Consider the following 19,201-nt stretch of genomic DNA (forward strand, 5'->3'; position numbering starts at 1 on the left):
ACAGGAGTAAAACTTTGTCAACTTGCTTCAGAATAACGAGCTCAGATCTAACCTGATGAAGACATGAAACAACCCAAGTCAAAAACAAGGAATAGGTAAATACTATGGACCTGATTCTGCTGTCACTTAAGTGTAAATCCAGAGTAACAATGCTGAGTATTAATAGAATTATTCCACATTTACACTCAGAAACGTAGCACAAAAATTTGACCCTATGATTTTGTAAGTACATTTTATTGTAATCATTTTGTTTGTGTGGAACACACAAACTGTGACACAATGTACCTGTGTTCATACCCTACACACTATTGTAATAATGTTTGTACAAGGTATGCCTTGTGAGGTATCATTTAAAAACTCAATTTTATGATTTACAATATTAACAATATTATGGCAAAATGTTATATGTGAACTAATAAACATAAGCCGAAATGCTGACTAAAAGTATGTTTTCCAGATAAGTCTGGGGAATGACCAGTTCCTCAGAGACAAAGGGCAAACAGATACCTCAGCCAGGTGTAAACAAGGCTGATGGACCATTACCTGCTATGTAGCCATTCTTTGGCAGGAAATGGGGCAGGGGTAAAAACCTACATGTTAGTAAAGAAGCAGCACAAAGTTTCCTTGGCTCAGAGACTGCCTGTCACCTTGCTCCTAGCTGAAAATGCTTCTGAAAGAAGGAAAAAGACAATAAAAAGAAAGGACAGACACCCCAAGACCCCCATCTCTCTCTCTCTCCCTGCCTATTACATTTTCTGTACCTGAAAAGACAAAGGAAGCAGCTGTTGGATTCAGGGGGAGGTGTCCTGACCTAAAAAGTCTGGTCAGTAAGAGTGCTGAAAGCATGTGGTGTGAAAACTTTGCTTTGAGTCCAATGTAGATCGTTAAATTAGGGACCAGTATGTGTTTTATCTTTATTTTTCGTGTAATCCTTTCTGGCCTTATGCCTTATTAGTTCTATTCACCTAAAATCTCTATCTTTGTAGTTAATAAACTTGTTTTATTGTTTTATCGAATCCAGTGCGATCAAGTTAAATTGACTGGATAATTCCATTTGGGATAACATGTTGTATTGTCTAGGAGAAGGCTGGATAGTAAAGGACTTATATTTCTGGGGGAAAATCTGTGACTGGGAGTGTGTGGGGGTCACCCTGTGGTAACCTTTAAGGTTGCTAAGAGCCAAGGTGTGGCTGGCTGGCTGCAGCACACCCAGACATAACTGGAAGTGACTTATATGCTGGAGGCTGTTTGCGAGCAGTCCAAATTGGAGGCTACAGCAGCAAGGTACTGTAAAGGGCACCCCAGGTTACAGGGCTGGGTGACCTAGCTACTCATTGGTCTGGATTGTACCCTGGTACGTCTCACACACACACACACACACACACACACACTATGGGGCCCTCTTATAGAGCCAGATATAAAGCCCATTTAAATTAGTGGAAAGACTTCCATTGATTTTGATGGTCATTGGATGAGACCTATAAAATGATATCCTTTATTCACCAAACAGCATTCCTATAATTGAAGGACTGCTATAGGCCAAGTTGCCATTTTAAATTCTGAGCCACTGACAGTGAAATTCACTACTGTGCAGAGGTCCAGTAAGCAATTTGTGGCAGGGACGAGTCATTTATCATGTACATGCACAGAGTCTAGAACAACGAAGCTCGACCCGGATTTTGTGTTTAGGCACTGCCAAATATAAATGTTAAATAATAAAGCACAACGCCTATGCACCACTGACATTTATCCCACTTAATCCCTATTTTGAAGGTTTAGGTTGGATATAAGTAATGGATAGGTCATGTGCTGGTTTTTTGCATGGAAGTGAATTTCACCTTAAAATAATTTTGGGCTTTGATTCTGCTTTGGTAACACAGAGTTTCACTATACAGTGCAATCTGGATTAACTGGGGCTTTGGAGGACTCATGAAACCTTTGGACAATCAAAGGTTCGAGTCATCAGGGCTGCCAGCTCCAGCGGGACTTATCCAGGGAAATAGCCATCTTGCCAGAAGCTCTCCAGTAGGGATCCCAAGGACTTGTGGCAAAGAGGCCTATGTGAAGGGGAGCATAGCTGGCTGAAGTAGTTTAGAATTTCAGCACAAGAAAAAATTGTGCATAAAAATGTGAACATCATCCTCCTGTCCTTGTAAAGTTCTATGTGCTGAAGTTACCAAGTTTATAAACTAGATGGCACTTTCATAATCAGGGAGTTGCTCATTTGAAGCACCCTCTAATCTGAAACAAGGTTGGGGGACATAAACATGTTTTTAATAATGGGTTTTTGGATAAAGAAGGTTTGACCAATCGAATTTGTGTTTTATCTGAGTTGAAAGCTAATTAGATGCCACTGTGAATTGCTGGGCAATTGAAGTAGGCAGCCTCTCTACATAGGGACAAAAATCAACAAAGGAAAACAAAATCTGCCCATAGGAAAAAGTATTTCTGACATTGCTCATATAAAATCCCCTATTGGCTAGTCCCTGGGGACATAGCAGCCTACAGCTAATTCAGAGATAGATACTTTACCCTATCAGATAAGGAAAAATAGGAGCATCTGATTTATCCTTCTCCACACCATTCATTATTCTGTATACCACAACCATGTACCATCTTCTTTGTCTCCTCTCTAAATTAAACAGTCGCAGTCTTTTCAGTCTCTCTTTGGGGACATTGTTTCCATGCTTCTCCTCATTTCCTTTGCCCAACCTGAGCCCCCTTTCTATCTTCTTTATCTTTTTTTTTTTTTTAAATAGGGTGATTATCACAAGGGCAGAGTATCCTCTGAGGATGTACCATTTATTTATATAATTGCAGGCTACTAGCCTGAATCTGACATGTGGCTCTAAATTACAGACTACTGAATACTCCCAGGCAATGTGCCACAGTGCTTCTAATTTATTTGACTAATTTATATCTGTAATATACCAAAATAACTTTGATTTTGTTCCTTTGTTGTTTGTTTGATAACATGAATGGCACGTAGCTTAAAAACAAGAGGCTTTAGTTTATAAAATGGATTTAAAACCAGTCAGGTTCCATTGAATAAACACTCTATGCTGGATATAGAATGTGTGATTCCTTAAATGTACTACAGAGACTGAAGAAAGAGTGCTGATGTGTATTCAGCATTTTTGAAAATTGAGCCTCGTATTTAAACACCTAAATAAAGATTTAAGAGCCTAATTTTAGGCATTGATTTTTTAAAATCTCAACTGTTATTTTTCCCTACACAACAGGTATTCAATTTGACACTTTTGACTCCTGCTTTCAGTGATGTATGCAGTATTGTTGTAGCCATGACCGGAAGAAGAGCTCTGTGTAACTTGAAAGCTTGTCTCCCTCACCAACAGACGTTAGTCCAATAAAAAATCTTACCTCACCCATCTTTCCGGCTTCCAGTGTCAGTTGTTGGCCTCCCTTTCTTCCAGCATAACATAACAGGGCTGCATGAAAAACCTTGAAACTACAGTTGAAGTGTAAAGGCAAATATGCTTAATCATGGATTTCATTTTGTGTGGCGTTTTACCAGATCAGATATCCTCACCTGGTAAGTAACATGAATTATCCATTGATAGTCTGAGTTTACAAATAATTTATTACCTACATATCTTTGCTCTATAATCTATGTGGAAAATAAAAAAATGCATTTTATGCTAGCGTAGCAGGAAAATCCAGCTGTTGCCAGATGACAGATTCTGATTTTGTGATTTTAGGCTTCCACAAATGTTTAAAGCTTGTGAAGGCAAAATACTTATTTAGAGATAGAGGACAGAAGGATAAGCACTGAACAAAACATGGACTTTGAGAAGTACATCTGATTTATATCAACACTCTCAGCAAATGAATACAGTAATAGTTACATTTTCTGGAGTGTTGTGTAAATATGCTTCACATTTTGCCTCTCTCATAACAGGCTTTGTTATGTTTGTTTTCTGTTATGTATGAGATGTAGGACACAGGTCACAATAGTATTGCATTTTACAGGCATTAGGGTTCTGCTACAGATGTTTGACTTACAGTGACACAGGTGCATGCTGTGTACTTGGCTGAAAAATGAAAAAAATCAAGCCTCTTGCACATTTTCTTGTAGAACTCAGAGCTAGTTATGATGGAAAAACAGCCTCTTTTTAGTTAACTACAGATCTGCAGCTGGGGCATGCACCATTGTTACTTTTAAATACCCATTCAATAAAACATATAATCACCCATTGCTGAACCACACATGCTGCCTCCACAAACGCCACAAAACAGAAGCACATAAGAAGCCTTTCACACATGCTTTAGTTATTTATATTAATATTATTCAAATTGCACCCAGAGACTCCAACTGAGATCAGGGCCCAATTATGCCAGGCACTGTACAAATATAGGCTATGTCTACACTGCAGCGTTAATTCGAATTAGCTTAATTCGACTTTCAGAAACCGATTTATAGAAATCACAGCAGAGTGTCCACACTACGGTGTTTGTGCTGGTTTCTTGCATCCCCACTGGCCAGCCTTAATACGAATGACAAAGCAGTGCAATGTGGATAGCTATCCGACGATGCAACTAGCCACGGTGGCTGTTGGGACGAGTGTCTTTGTCCCATGATGCAACAGTGCTTCCCCTACCCTCCCCCTCCTCCCCCAAACTAACAGGAAAAGGATTTTTCACGCCGTTTTTTTACTCCCCCCGATCGCCATTGCTGCAGAGACATGGAGCCAGCTGAACTCTGCTCTCTAATTGTGAGCGTGACAAATACATCACAGGCTTATCCTGGATTACTTTAGAACTAGAGGAAGAATGCGAAGAAGCTTCATCTATGTCTCCGTGGCTGCCGTGCTAGAAGACCTCAAGCAGAATAATTCCAGATTGCTGCAGGCTGTAACGAGTCATCTGCAGTCCGTGGAGCGCAGGTTCTGGTGCAGGGAAACAAGCACGAACTGGTGGGATGATGATCAGTGGCTGCAAAACTTTCGTATGCAAAAGGCAACTTGCCTCGAACTGTGCTCAGAGCTGGCACTGTCTCTGAAGCACGTGAACTCTCGCTTGAGACAAGCTATGACGGTGGAGAAGAGAGTCACCATCACTCTGTAGAAGCTGGCAACCCCTGACTGTTACCGCTCAGTTGTGAATCAATTTGGAGTTGGTAAATCTACAGTGGGAGCTGCCATGATTCAAGTATGCAGGGCCATCAATAGATTTCTGCTAAAAAGGCTAGTGACATTTGGAAATGTGCAGGACATAGTGGAGGGGTTTACCATGATGGGCTTCCCAAACTGCGGGGGGGCCATTGATGGGACTCACATCCCTATCTTAGCTCCTGCACACCTAGTGACCGAGTACATAAACCATAAGGCGTACTTTTCACTGGTCCTGCAGGGGCTTGTGGATCACAGGGGTCATTTCACAGACATCAATGTGGGGTGGTCTGGGAAGGTGCATGACGCGCGTGTATTTCGTAACTTGGGGCTGTTTTCTAATATGCAGGTGGGCACTTTCTTCCCAGACCAAAAAATTCACTTTGGGGGTGTGGAAGTGCCCATAGTGATCCTTACCCTTTGCTCCCTTGGCTAATGAAGCCATACACCGGTCATCTTGACAGTGACAAGGAGTGTTTTAATAAGAGTTTAAGCAGTTGCAGAATGGTTGTAGAATGTGCCTTTGGGCGTTTAAAGGGTAGATGGAGGAGACTCCTCACTAGGCTGGACATGAGTGAGAAGAACTTCCCTTCTGTGATATCTGCTTGCTGTGTTCTTCATAATGTGTGTGAAGCTAAGGGGGAAAGGTTCCCCCAGGGTTGGGCTGCAGAGACAGAAAGACTGGCTGCCAATTATGAGCAGTCAGATGCCAGCACTACACAGAGAGCTAACCACGGAGCGCTTTGCACTGGGGAAGCTTTGAAAATGAGGTTCTGAAATGAGATGCAGGAGTGATTTCTGTTCCTGTATGCTGTTTGCCTTTAATGATCATCCCCCCTCACCCCCCGTGTATTGCTTGCCTTTGATTTTTCCCTCCACTGAACATTCACTGTCTCCAGGGGTAGGATGGTAGCTTGCTGGCCAGCACTCAGCGTGGCCGCCGCAGCTTTCTGCTCACATCTGGGGTGGAGGTAAGCATGTAATGCATCCTGGACAATCTCTTCCAAGACCTATTGGGGGCTGGGGAGGGGGAAGGGGGCATAGCCATCTGTTGAGGAGCATTATTGAGGGGCTGCAGCAGGACTCTGTCCACGAGACGCCATAGAATGTCTGCCTGGTCCCGCATGAGTTGCAGCATCTCCTGTGTGGTGCTGCGATCATTGTCCTGCAGTTGTCCCAAGTTATGGGACATGGTCAGCCACCTCTCTCTTTGCTCTGTCTGTGCGGCTGCTGAGATTTCCATGAGGTCCGCAAACGTCATCTCTGCTTTTTTTTTTTTTTTTTTTTTTCCCTTTTTCTAATCTTACCCTGATCTGCACCAAACCAGGACATCCGATGGGTCTTCTGCTGAATCCCAGTCCACTGTTTTAATTACAAGATCATCCTTCCTACGAGCACTCCACTTCTCCATTGTGTTTTGAAATATAACCACTGAAATTTAAACTGCTGTGCATTTATGTACTTTAATTTACTTTGAGTTAAGGTTTATTTTTGAAACTGAGAAAAAAAGAGATTTCACATTTAAGAAAAAAGAGCATGTTCTGCTGTTAGTCACACTACCCACTACAATGGGGTAAATGAGGACAGACTTTGACAACATGGAAACTAATGTCAGTTGTCAAAGGTCCACTGAAGTCAATGGACCTATGACAATTTCATATGAAATATCTTCTCCATGATCCATATCCCTTAATCTCTCTCTCGCCCTATCATTTAAAGCTAATAACTGTACTATTATATATTGCCAAGGGTACCTACAGCCATGGGTAGATGGTCTATAAACTAACTAAAGTAATGTGTTTGGAGATACAATTTGTATGAAAGAAGTTATAGAAAATAGCAGTTTGGTATTAGTCCTTTGAACTGTTGATTCGGGAAGTCAGCAAGCTGATGATGCAAATAAACCAGATCTTGGAACTTAAAAGCTAGCTGCATCTCATGTTGAAGAGAATGTAAACTGAATTTTAAAGTAACAGAGATGGGGATACAGAATTACACTGGTAGCAAATCAAATTTCCAAGCTCCTTTCAGGCACCAGCGCCAACAGAAAGTTTGAAAAGCTGTGTAGATGACATTGTTTGATCCCTGCTTCAAGCTCAAAGTTTGCACCAGACTTCTGCTCCTCCATTGATATACAGCCCAGCTTTCATAAATAAAGTTCCTCTTCTTTATTTGAGTCTCCAAAGCCCCTGCTCATGGATGGAGCATTTCAGGAAACTGCGTTATTTTCCAGAAGACATGCAAAGTAAGATACAATGCATGGCATTTTTTGCAACCAAATATTAATGGCATGATTATTTGCTGTGAATATGTACTTCATTCATTAGTACCATGAGGGTGCATGGTACATTACAGGTGAATAAGACATAAAAGGTTCTTGCCCTGACAAGTTTAGATACAGTATAATTATCTGATCCTCCCATGGGAGTTGTGGGTGTGAAACAGAGGGGAAGGATTTGCAAGAATTGGTCTCTTAAATAGATGTGGCATGGGGAAAGATGAGATCAGACAAGACTGGGTGGGTGTGAGTGAGGTGTTAGGGAAAGACAAGGTTTATGCACTCTAAGGCTTGTACAACATATGTCAGCTGAAAACTATCTTGGAATGATATTAGAACACTTATTACCTTGGCCTTTCCCCTTAGTTTTGTACATTTAACAGGTGAATTCAATACGTTGCTATAATTCTGAAAACATTTGTTGAGAGAGTTAAATTTTCTGCCTCACAATTGTGCCTCCTCCTTTGTGTGCTTTGCAAAACTCAAACCCAAATATTGAATAAAACAAAATAAATCAGGAAATGCTCATTTAATATCCTCCCACATATTGGATTAGACCATTCTCACAACTGTTCATTCACATCTCATCTAGGACTACTTTCAAGGTAGTTTTATACCAAATGCAGTCATTCTTTCAATAAATTCCAAAGCCAGTGTGGGTGAGGTAATATCTTTTATTATACCAACTTCTGTTGGTGAAAGAGAAAAGCTGTCCAGTTTACACAGAGCTCTTCTTCGGTACTGTGTATCATGAAAGCTTGTCTCTTTCACCAACTGAAGTTGGTCTAATAAAAAATATTACCTCCCCAACCTTGTCTCTCTACTATGCTGGGACTGACAAGGCTGCAACAACACTGAAAACAATAAATTCCAGCACATTTAGATTATATTAAAATGAACAGAGAGGAGGGAGAGCTATAAACATTTTATACCATGCTCATCACCACTTTTTCCTGCTTTTATTTATTTTTTTAAATAATTTTAAATCCCTCCTTTATTTTACATAGGCACCTCGTTACATTTGTTCTTTTAATACAGCATATTATTTCCTTCCATTGCAGAAACTGCTGGTGAAATTTCTGTGGCTGATATTATTGCAGGAGTTCAGACTGGATGACCATAATGGTCTCTTCTGGCCTTAAAACTCTATAAATCCACGTTGTGTTACACTGGGTTTTTTAGAATGTTAATGCTTATAGATACTGTATCTTTTAATAATTTATATTGCCATTTGAAAGTTTGAGTTTTTGAACATAACATTTAGAAAACTCTTAAGAGTTTCAGAATCCTATTTCAGAGAGATAAGAATAAATCTGAATGAGAATTTTCTACCTTCCCTTCCAGATTATGATTTAGATCAGAGATACACATTTTGAAACATTAATCAATCAGAGATCCCTAATCTTCCTGCCTTCTCATGGAAATGAGTCCCAATATTACCATTACTATCGCTGTAAATTCAGTAGAATTTTATACAGATGAAAACATCTCAGCTGTCTGTTTTGTCTAGCAATTTATATATAAAATATCTATAAAAGCTGACTACAGCATTTCTGTCTGTGGCATAGACAGAAAAAATATTAAGTATGATGGGCTACTTTCACCGTTATGCTTTACAACATATTCCCCACTATCACCCCCTCAGCAATTTTGTTGTACATTTCAAAATTGTTTCAAATGTGCCTGCTCTTTGTTGGACATTTATGTGGAATATTTGTAGGAAACAACATTCTTGCCTTGAGGTTAACAATGGAAAAAAGAGAAACAGCCTTTAAAGTGAGGTTTTCAATGTTTCTGATAATTAGGATGGCCAAATATTGGCATATTTTTATATCCATCCAAATGTGCCAAGTAAGCATACTAAGAGAGGCCAATATTTTCTTAGTAAATATGCAAGAAGACTTGTGCCAATGACCTCAATTTGTGAACAGCAGAGGAAAGAGTAATTAAGTCAGTAAAATGGTCTTTGTGAAGGGCATTCTAAATTAGTATAAGCACTTTAATTGATATAATACTTGATTAGCCACCTAAACGGACAGGCAGCTTTGGTTGACAAGACTGAGATTGTGATCAATGACTGAACTTTCAAGTGCTAACCAGAATTATAACTGGTCTATTTTGAACCATTTGAAACCTACTAATCAAAGGAGTTGGACTGACAATCAGTAAAACATTAAAATAATCAGCTTAGGGGGAAACAAAAAGCATTGATCAGAATCTCTGAATCTGGAACAAGTCTGAATTCCAGACTGAAACTATTCCTCAGGTAGTAGGAAAGGCAACTTTACCACTGCACAGGTATGGTCATTATAAATTAGGCCTCACTGAATTAGAGCTCCTAGACTATTCACCATCTTAGAACTAAAGCTGGCAGAATTATATTGTATTGCTTTATTCAATATTTTAACCCTTTTTTCCTGTAAAATATCAGAATATTTGTCTGGAATTATCAACAGATTACACATTTTACCAAACACTCATTATTCAAAATCATTTGAACACTGCACAGAAACAAATGCCAGTTAAGAAACAATTACAAAACTTATTTTATGTGACTATTTCCAAGAGTGTGCACCCAGTTGTAATTCACTATTCACACTGTACAAAATATGTCACTTAGTATTGTCTGGGCTCCATTTTTCTAAAAAGGAGGAGAGGCCTGAAGAAGTAACTGATTGCATGAACAGTCACATGAGGTTTCCTGAGACTTCCACAAAGACTCTTGCAAAACATGCATGTTTATGGAAAATGAATGAAAAGCATCATGGAAATAATCAAGGGAAAATCATAGGGCCATCCAGGAGAAGTGCTCCGCACCCTCCCCAACCCAATCCTGGGTTCTGTGCTGGCCCAGTCACTATTGTAAATTAGAAAAGTCTCTGGGCTGAACTCAGCTATCATGGGAGCAGCACAAAGCAGTAAGGGTGCAGAACAGGGTGTGGCCCATAATCTATTACTCAAAGAAAAAAGCAGGTGTATGTTAAATAATAATGGACCAAAGACAACAAGACATAGCATGAAGGACACTGGAAGGAATTGGGAGTGGGATTTAATTTAAATCACCAGGAAGGAATTGGGAGAGGAATTTAATTTAAATCACCAGGGTTGACTGCAGGCAATTGGATGAATGTGAGAGCAAGGACAATTCCAGTCAAACTGACATATGTCCAAATCACTCAACATGATGGCCTGACTGATGCTCTCTAATGCAATAGGAATGTCTAATGATTAGAGATATGCCCAAACTAGCAATAGTGGTGAAACTCGGCACCTCTGAACTCTGGAACGAAGTTTCAAGGTACAGACAAGAACCCAGATTACAATCCTGTGGCTCATCCCCTTTTGTTTTAGCAACAGAAATGCTAATAGCATTACATTAGCAGCTTTGAGAAATAGACCACTCAACATTTTAGCCAGTGCCATTAAGCCAGACGAACAACACTTTAAAATAGACTGTTTTTAGCAAGGTGATGAGTCAATTATTTGGTTACAAACACACATTTGAATACTTTAAACTGGTAAATTAGACACTGGAAAATATCGTCTAAGTTACCATATTCTCTAGCATTTGTTGTTTCAAACCCCTGATTGGAGAAATACGTGCTTGCCCTTGGTTATCTCTTTGAAATGCAAGCATACTCCAAATCAATTAACACTGTTTGCACTTTTAACTCTTTTTTTTTTTTTTTTTCTGAATATGTGTGATACATCTCTTCGTGGGAATGCCAGAGCCTCCAGTAGATGCATCAGTTACTCTCTGACTGCATTGCTAGAATTATCTCTGACCTACTTGCCCCAGCTTGTTTTCATCAGTACTTATTACTGTCCGATATATAAAACAGCCATCTGATGCCTTTCATTTTCTCCTTCAAAACACTTATTAAAGCTGAACTTCACTTTACTACTCACTTGCTCAGATTCAGTTTTGACCTTACTACATGAAATCATTGGAGTTGTTCTGTTTAATTCCAAAATGCAGTGATAATGTTATACTTTATCCAGACGGGACTGAAGTCATACAAAGTTTCCATTTGCTGTACCGACATCTGGAAGGCCAGATGTTAGCCCATCCCCAAGCTCTCTATGGTCTGCTCTGGTGATGCACATAGGACTTCAAGCTGCTATAAACTGGCAGTAGGTGAAGAAGTGGAGGGATCCTTTTTCAGGTTCAAGCTTGGTGATAAAGGCATTTAGAAAACACGGTGCTACGTTCCTTTGTAATTTAAACCAGTCAAGTGTATAACATTTCAGCCAAGCCCTTAAGAATGATCAACAGGAAAACATTTTTCTTTTCTTTTTTTCCTGCATTGTGGTCAGAATAGCTCATATGTGGCCCAATCTAAAATGGGGTTTGGATTGGGGCCATAGTGACGAAGAGAGAAGTGTAGTGACTGAGTTTAATATAGTGAAAAGGAAGGGGGCTAAAAATATGAAAAAAAGAATATTGTTCTTAAATGTCTAACGCTACAGAAGACAGATAAGAAGGGAGATCTGGGAATAATGTTGGCTAGAACTATAAAACCCACAAAACAGTGTCTATTGAAATAAATAAATCTCACAGTATAAAAAAAACTCAGACCAGATTTTAATGCTCTTTTGTTTTCTTTTTATAAGACATGGTACGGCTGGATCTTCAGCTGCTGTAAATTGGTAAAGCTCCACTGAACACAATGGAACTATGCAAATTTATACCTGGATTTGGGTAATAAAATCTACAACCAACGGAGAAACTATAGCAGATGGCAGCCAGAGAGATTAAGGAACTCAGTGAATTTAGTTTAAAAGAGACTGGAGAAATGGGCCTCTATTCTTTGGAAAAGAAGAAACTAAGTGACCTCATTCACAAAATGCTGAAGGGAATGGAAGGGACAGATGCTTCAAGATTATTTGAACTTGTCTCATGTGCAGTAACCTTAGGCACAAGCTATAGCTTAAGGAGGATATAGGGCTTTAAAGAACTGAGGGAGAATGTCCTTCAGGGTACTGTTCAAAATGTCTAAACATGCTTGAATGGACACATTCAGAGTTTTCATCAACTAGTTCTCACAGCCTCAATGCTATGCATCTTCTACTGTCTCTGAAATTCATTACCCTATGTTCCTAGGTCACTGTGGGATTAATGTGTTAAGGACTCTCTTTTGTTGTAATTTAATAATGAGATTTAGCTCTTTTGATCCAAAGAGCTCAAAGCACCTCAAAAATAAGTGTAAATATTAGTTATTTCCCCATTTTACCAATGGGGACACTGAGGCTCAGAGGTGATTAACTTTTATGAGAAAAGGAGAAGGGGTATACTCTCCAGGCAAAATTTCATGTGCACATACAAGTATCTGGCAATTTGCAGATCAAACACATACACATAAGTTGCAGCCTGACAGCGTAAGCTTAACATTTACAGGAGATAAACTACTGCACTCAGGTGTTAGAACTTTCAAAGGGCACACAAAGGTGTTTGCAGATGCAAAGTGTTGGCACATAATTATGTACCAGCAGTGTCGCACAGGCGCACACACAAAGATCTTTCTGAAGATTTACTTCAAGACAAGAACAGTACGAAAGTTAAAAGTTATTAAGGGCACTATGTCCCCTCGTGTATCTTCTGGGTTCTTCTTCCATCCTATCTTCAATTGCAGTAGTCAGCATGTGAAATATGCTTCAGATGTACAAGCATGGTACTTATACAGCTGTTTGTATCTGACAGATAGGAGATGCTTGATTTGCCTCCAGAAGATATTATTAGACTTCAAGGGATTATTGAGTCAGCAGAAAGTAGAAGGGTATGCGGGGGGAGTGTGAGAGAGCTTGATTTATAGAATTTAATTCTGCTACACACCACCACTCAGGGTTTGAGAAAGAGCCAACCTTCATTATTTGCTCCCTGAACCATTCTCCACAATTAGGTAAAATATTGATTTGGTTAAAATACGAAGAACACAGGTGATACTGCATCCATCGTTCATTCATGCCACATCTAAAACTTTCTTGAAATTTTTAGAGCATGTGTTTTCTCCCAAACTGGTTTTAGAGATAACTTTTCAAAAGCTCCAAATACAAAAAAAAATTGATGCACTGTACTCAGTGTACAGTACTCAGAGACTGCAGTTACTGAGTCCTCCATATCTCTACAGCTAAGAGCTCACCAATATAATGCATGACCTACAAGAAGAAAGCAGGGCACAACCTTGCCCACACATGGAATGCATCTCAAGTGGTCAATAAAGAAGTAGAAAGACAAGGTGGGTGAGCTAATATCTTTTATTAGACTAACCTCTGTTGGTGAAAGACAAGCTTGCAAGCTTACACTTCAGCTCTGTGTAGCTCAAAAGCTTGTCTCTCTCCCCAACAGAAATTGGTCCAATAAAAGATATAACCTCACCCACCTTGTCTCTCTCATATCCCAAGACTGTTATAGCTACAACAACATTGCATACAATAAAGTAGTAGAGCATTAGCATCACTTCTGTTTGGTGGATTCCTGGGTACGCTTAATATGCTGTCTTTGTTTTCTGTTAGGCTTCCACAAACTGAAAGATAGTAAAGTAAAATCTCCAACAATGTGCTGTTTTGGGGATCAAATCCAGACTCATTCCCCACTGCTTCTCTTGGGCTTTTTGGCAAGCAAGAAAAAAGGATACTTTGTCTGGCGGCGTGTTCAAGATGAAAGCCTTCCAATTCCCTTCCTATCTGCTGTTATTAGAGCACAAAATATACATTCAAGATGAAAAGCCCTGGAAAGTGACACCACACTCAAAATGTTGCTGACCACTGTAGCTCATGGATACAAGGAATAATGGGGCACTTATATGAAGGAAATCTATAGTTCCACTGAGGAGTTCTATAGCTATGTCTTGAGTCACAAGAGCAAAGCATGAGTAGTTTATGGCTGTGACTGGAAAACATGGATGTAATTAGAGCTAATCATAATATTCTGCAGCTATGTTGCCCTTTTCATCCACACAGCTCAAAGGGCCTAATCATTTCATATTGACCCTCCACAGGGATCTCTCTCCTACACAGAAGGAGGGCAGTTTCCCTAGCACACTGCCCCCCCCCCCTCCCGCCCCCAGTTCTACAATATCTTGAGTTTAGAGTCCAGAGGCCTGCAAATAGAGGGGCAGGGCAAGGGAGGAAAGCATATCACTCCCTGGAAAAGCCTTAAGGGGAACCCGGTGGAAAGTTAATGGAGCATAAGCTTACAATGTAAAGGTACAAACATACACAAGAGCATCGTATGTAAAGATAGTATCAGAACTAAATGTGTTTTGTCTGAAAATGAAGAGGAGTTGATACTAAAAAATTTTGTGAAAACATGAGTTTTGACAAAACTTTTGTCAGGAAGGTCTCAGGTCCAGGATGTAATTTCTGGGTGGTTGGGGGAAAAGAAAAGAAAGAGACTCTCTCCCATCAGCTAAGAGTGGCTACACTAGAGGTCTTACAGCAATTCAGCCATAGCGTAAGCAAATAGCCCAGTTGTCAGGAAACACACCAGGAATTTGAGAGATGCCAGTTCAAGTCCCTGTTCCAAATTATGCAGAGCAGAGATTTGCAGCTAACTCCCCTAACAACCCAGGGGAGGGTCCTATGCATAGGTTACTGACTTGTGTGTGTGTGTGTGTCTCATATATACTTTTTTCATACAATTTTTTTAAAGGTCTCATTTTCATTCCAACATGAAACTAAAACCAATCTCAAAACCTCTAGATTTTTCAAACAGAATTCTTGTTTTTGGCCAGTTCCAAATGCTTGTCATTATATAGGGCCAGATTCTGCTGCCATTTACATCAATAGGAGTACCATCATTAAAAGGAGCAGGAATGGGGCTTTAGATTGTCTCTTCTTACTTCTGACGAACACCTAGAAAGTGGGATAGAATAGAAATAATAATACATTAATATGAACAATCTAGCTGGCACTTCTTCATTCTGAGCACTGTTGCATAAGAGCAAGGAGATGGTCTCATTAATCCATTTGACATCCCAGTGCCTCAATCCCTTATTGCTTAATTGATTCTTCTCACCTCCATGAAGCGCTCCACAGACTGCTGGTGGTCCACAGACCACAGCTTGGAAACCATTGGTCTAGGCAACACAGGGATCCACAAGTTCCATTAATTGGCGATGTTCTCTAAGTCTGAAGGGGAATTCTTTGGTGAATCACTATAAAAATAAAGAAAAACAAGGTCCTTCCGTCCTTCCTCCTCCCCATTTGAAAAGTAAAAGCTTATCTGCATACATTCATTTTCCTTTCTTTGATACTTTCATTTATTAAACAGGCTGATCATGTTATGAAGAAGAGATTTAAATATTAGATATTAATTTTTTTAATGGATGGAGAATTACCCAAATGTCAGAAAACAAAGCTAAGAAGTAGTTGTCTGCTTTGATTAAATCAGTTCAACAGGAAGAAGCTATATGGTCTATCAGAAAAACTGATAGCATCAAGGAATGCACAGGAGACATTCAGTGCCAGAGGCACTATTGTTGCTGCCAGAAGAGTTTAAATGAATATAGCTCTGGAGATCATGTGCTGCTTAACTTTCTGAGTTCCTTTCACTTCACTTGAAGCGAGAATTTAGAAGACCTATACTCTGCTAGTTTTTCTTCTTTTCCTAAATAGTGTTGCGGAGAAAAAATCAATAGGAAGGTTATGAATACATTTTCACAAGGCTGATGAGATGGAAGGATAAGGAGAACAATTTTAATGGTGCCCCGAACTCAGGGTCTCCAAAAATGTCTAACATCTGTGAAATGGGAGCAGGTGGGGCCCCAGTAAACGTGATGTCCCAGGACCACAAATTGTTCTTGATAGGTCTGAATACATATGATTAGCTCAGCAAAAGGATGACTAGCTAACTGAGAACATTACCACAGCTAAGGATAGGTTGAGCAGGTTCTATTTAAACCACATACCCTCTTTTACCTCAAGTGGGTGGGTGGTTTGAAATAGATGAGCTAACTGATAACAGGATGGAAGGTTTTCTGGAAATACTGTGGTATTAATTAAAAGTGAACCTTTGCCAATTATTTCCTGAGTCAAGTTCAAGGATTCCAGATATCACAATGTGGTAACTGCTGGTAAAATTATGACTCTTTAAATGACAACCACTCGACACAAATAGTCCTTTCAAATGTTACTTAATACCTAGGGATAGGCAAACTGGTTCGCTAAAAATGAGAATCAGTCCAAACTGCAAAGATCCACAAACATGTCAGTTTAAAACCATTTAGTTAAAGATACCTGGCCCACTCTCTTTCCCTAGCCCCAGTGAACCTTCTGAATTCGTATAACTGCATCTCAGGAGCTCAACAGCTCTGCAAGAGTGCCAGGGTTTCCTCAGACTGGGTGGCGTAAGTACAGCACCCGAGAGCACATAAATATGAACAGAAGAGCCATCCAAAGCAAAGAAGATGCCAGGCTTGAGAGAAACTGTTCATTTTTCCCACACACGCTCCAGAACTCCGAATATGATTTCAGACCTCTTCCATTTTACAATGAAATAGCCCCCCTTTATTTTTAACAGGTCAGTTAATCATTGTTCTTCACACTAACTTTTCTAGGGCTTTAAACTTCTACTCAAAGTCAAACTCCTTCCCAATGTGATTCAACTGATATTCATGGAGTTAGATCAGAAATTAATTTGGCCCCCACTCTGCAAGCATAAACACTCAGCATAAGTGTCATTCAGCATGTTCTTAGGGGCAGCTGTTTGTAGGATTTCCTGCTTAATTCCAAGAGGAGATAAAAAAAGACGATAGTGCTGCTGAAAATGCTATTCACTTGAGTGTTCTATGCACTTGCCATTTTGCAAATGCTGACAATTTCTGGGTTTTGTACAATGGTTACAAGACCTTCAAAAATATTTTTTTGACCTGAAGAATCAAGAAATACACAGCAGTGAATCAAGACTCTGAATACTAACTTTTAGGGTCTTTTTGATTAGCCAAAACCTGAAGCCTGCACTAGTCTCATATTATGTTAAAATGCCTTCAATTATTAGCTGGGTCTCATATTATGCTAAATCAATTGATTAATTCCCCTTTAAATGCCAACAAAGGTATAAAACACAGCTATCTCAAATGAGAATATGATTCTAACAAACTAACCAAAGCAAACTCAGAACTAAGATTACCACTCTATCCCTGATGCAGTTTTTCTATTAAGATATAGCATTATGTATTATATTCAATATACCTTTACTGTCTCACAACCAGCCAATTTTCTTCCTGTTAGCAGGGCAAGGAATTGGTCTAGACAGTCAGTTAGGCCTCCAGGGTTCTACTCACTACTGATTCATTGTGTGACCTCAGGCAAACTACTTGGCATCTCTGTGCCTCAGCTTACCTATCGGTACAATGGGGATAACCATGATTCCCTACGTCACAAGGGTCTTAAGAGTCAGATATCCTAGATGCAAGGTGTGCAACATCTTATGATTATATCAGTATTAGTAAACATATTAATAATCATTTCCCAGCTCTGATTATTACTATGGTTATTAGATTTACAATAAAAACTAGAGGGCCCAGCTGAAATCAGGGTCCCATTGTGCTATACATTGTACATGCATATAATAAGTGACATTACTTGTCCTGAAGGTCTTTGTGTGTTTCTACTAAGTTCTGAATCCTGGCCCACCTTGTACAAAGGGCATATTGGGCAAGGGGTGGAGAGGAAGGTATGATGGGGCAAGAGCGGGGGATGGAGCACATATCTGCTCTGCTGATCTCAGGTCAGTGAAACAGTGCATAGGGGACAGCTCTAGCCAACGTACGTTTGGAGGACAAGTAACAAGCTGGTTTTGAGGTAGTGGAACATAAAGGACTGTTAGACACAAGCCAACATTTCAGAGTAATTTTTAAAAGATCTGTAACAACCTTTTGATGAATTTCCTTTAAACTATGCAGACATTTCCACTTTTGCCTTGAGGGTAAACTCAATAGGCAATGGGGGAGGGGGAGGAAGGAAGGGAGGACATTGGTGATAACAACAAGGTTAATCAATAAGGCACATACCTATCGATGGTTCATTGACTCCTTTCTTTTACATTTATTTATACTGTCACAAAAGTGTTGATCTAAGGAGTCTTTTTAGAACTGAAAGGAATACAGATTGCAACAAAATAAGGGGATGGGATGCTAAACATATACCATTCTCTTTTTAGCATTGCTGCTACTGATACCTTGTAGAATAGGGCAAGTATGAGCCTCGAGCAAGTTCTTAACTGCTAAAATATAAACCTTTCAAATTAGGAGTTTCAAAACACAGCTATAACCTCAACTATTGTGTGCTTAAAGGGGGGCAGTGCTATGATATAAGAAATGTCCCTAGAGCTCTTTAAGGTTGGTTCCTAATGTGTTTTACTTTATACCAGCTGCAATTCAAAGAGCAGCTGGTTGATGAAGCTCCCAGAACAATATATCCTTCTTTATGATTGTTTGGCCTAGGGGTCATGTTAAAAATCTCTGATGTCCTCAATCCTAAACTATGATTAACAAAAAGGTTGGGTTTTTTTTTAACTTCTTCTGTAGGGTCTGATCTTGCTCCCAGTGAAGTCCCACGGAATTTAATAGTCCAGGAGCATGAGAGGAATGGGCAATCTTTCCTTCCTGATTTCAAACACACTCAAATACTGTGGCTATGAAAGGATGAGTGAAATTTAAACATGATTGGGTGAAACTGTGAAAAAAGGAAAATGACAGGCAGAAAACAAAATCTAATGAAAAATAAGGTGAGCAAAGGAGCAGGCAATGGGCAGAATGAAAAATATTTTTACAGGGTATTTTAGAAAGTCTGC

At 39.6% G+C, this 19,201-nt stretch overlaps 1 long non-coding RNA gene across 1 annotated transcript in view; it reads left to right on the forward strand.

Moving 5' to 3' along the window:
* Window positions 1-3,433: 3,433 nt before the first annotated feature.
* The window catches only part of LOC137154603 (uncharacterized), a 38,467-nt gene continuing 22,699 nt past the window's right edge, over window positions 3,434-19,201 (forward strand). The window contains exon 1 of the long non-coding RNA XR_010920247.1: window positions 3,434-3,553. This is a non-coding gene — a long non-coding RNA (uncharacterized lncRNA). The remainder of the gene's footprint in view (window positions 3,554-19,201) is intronic.

Source organism: Emydura macquarii, unplaced genomic scaffold, assembly GCF_026122565.2.
Source record: "Emydura macquarii macquarii isolate MOO-44397 ecotype Brisbane River unplaced genomic scaffold, CSIRO-AGI_Emac_v2 contig_1263, whole genome shotgun sequence".
NCBI lineage: Eukaryota > Metazoa > Chordata > Testudines > Chelidae > Emydura > Emydura macquarii.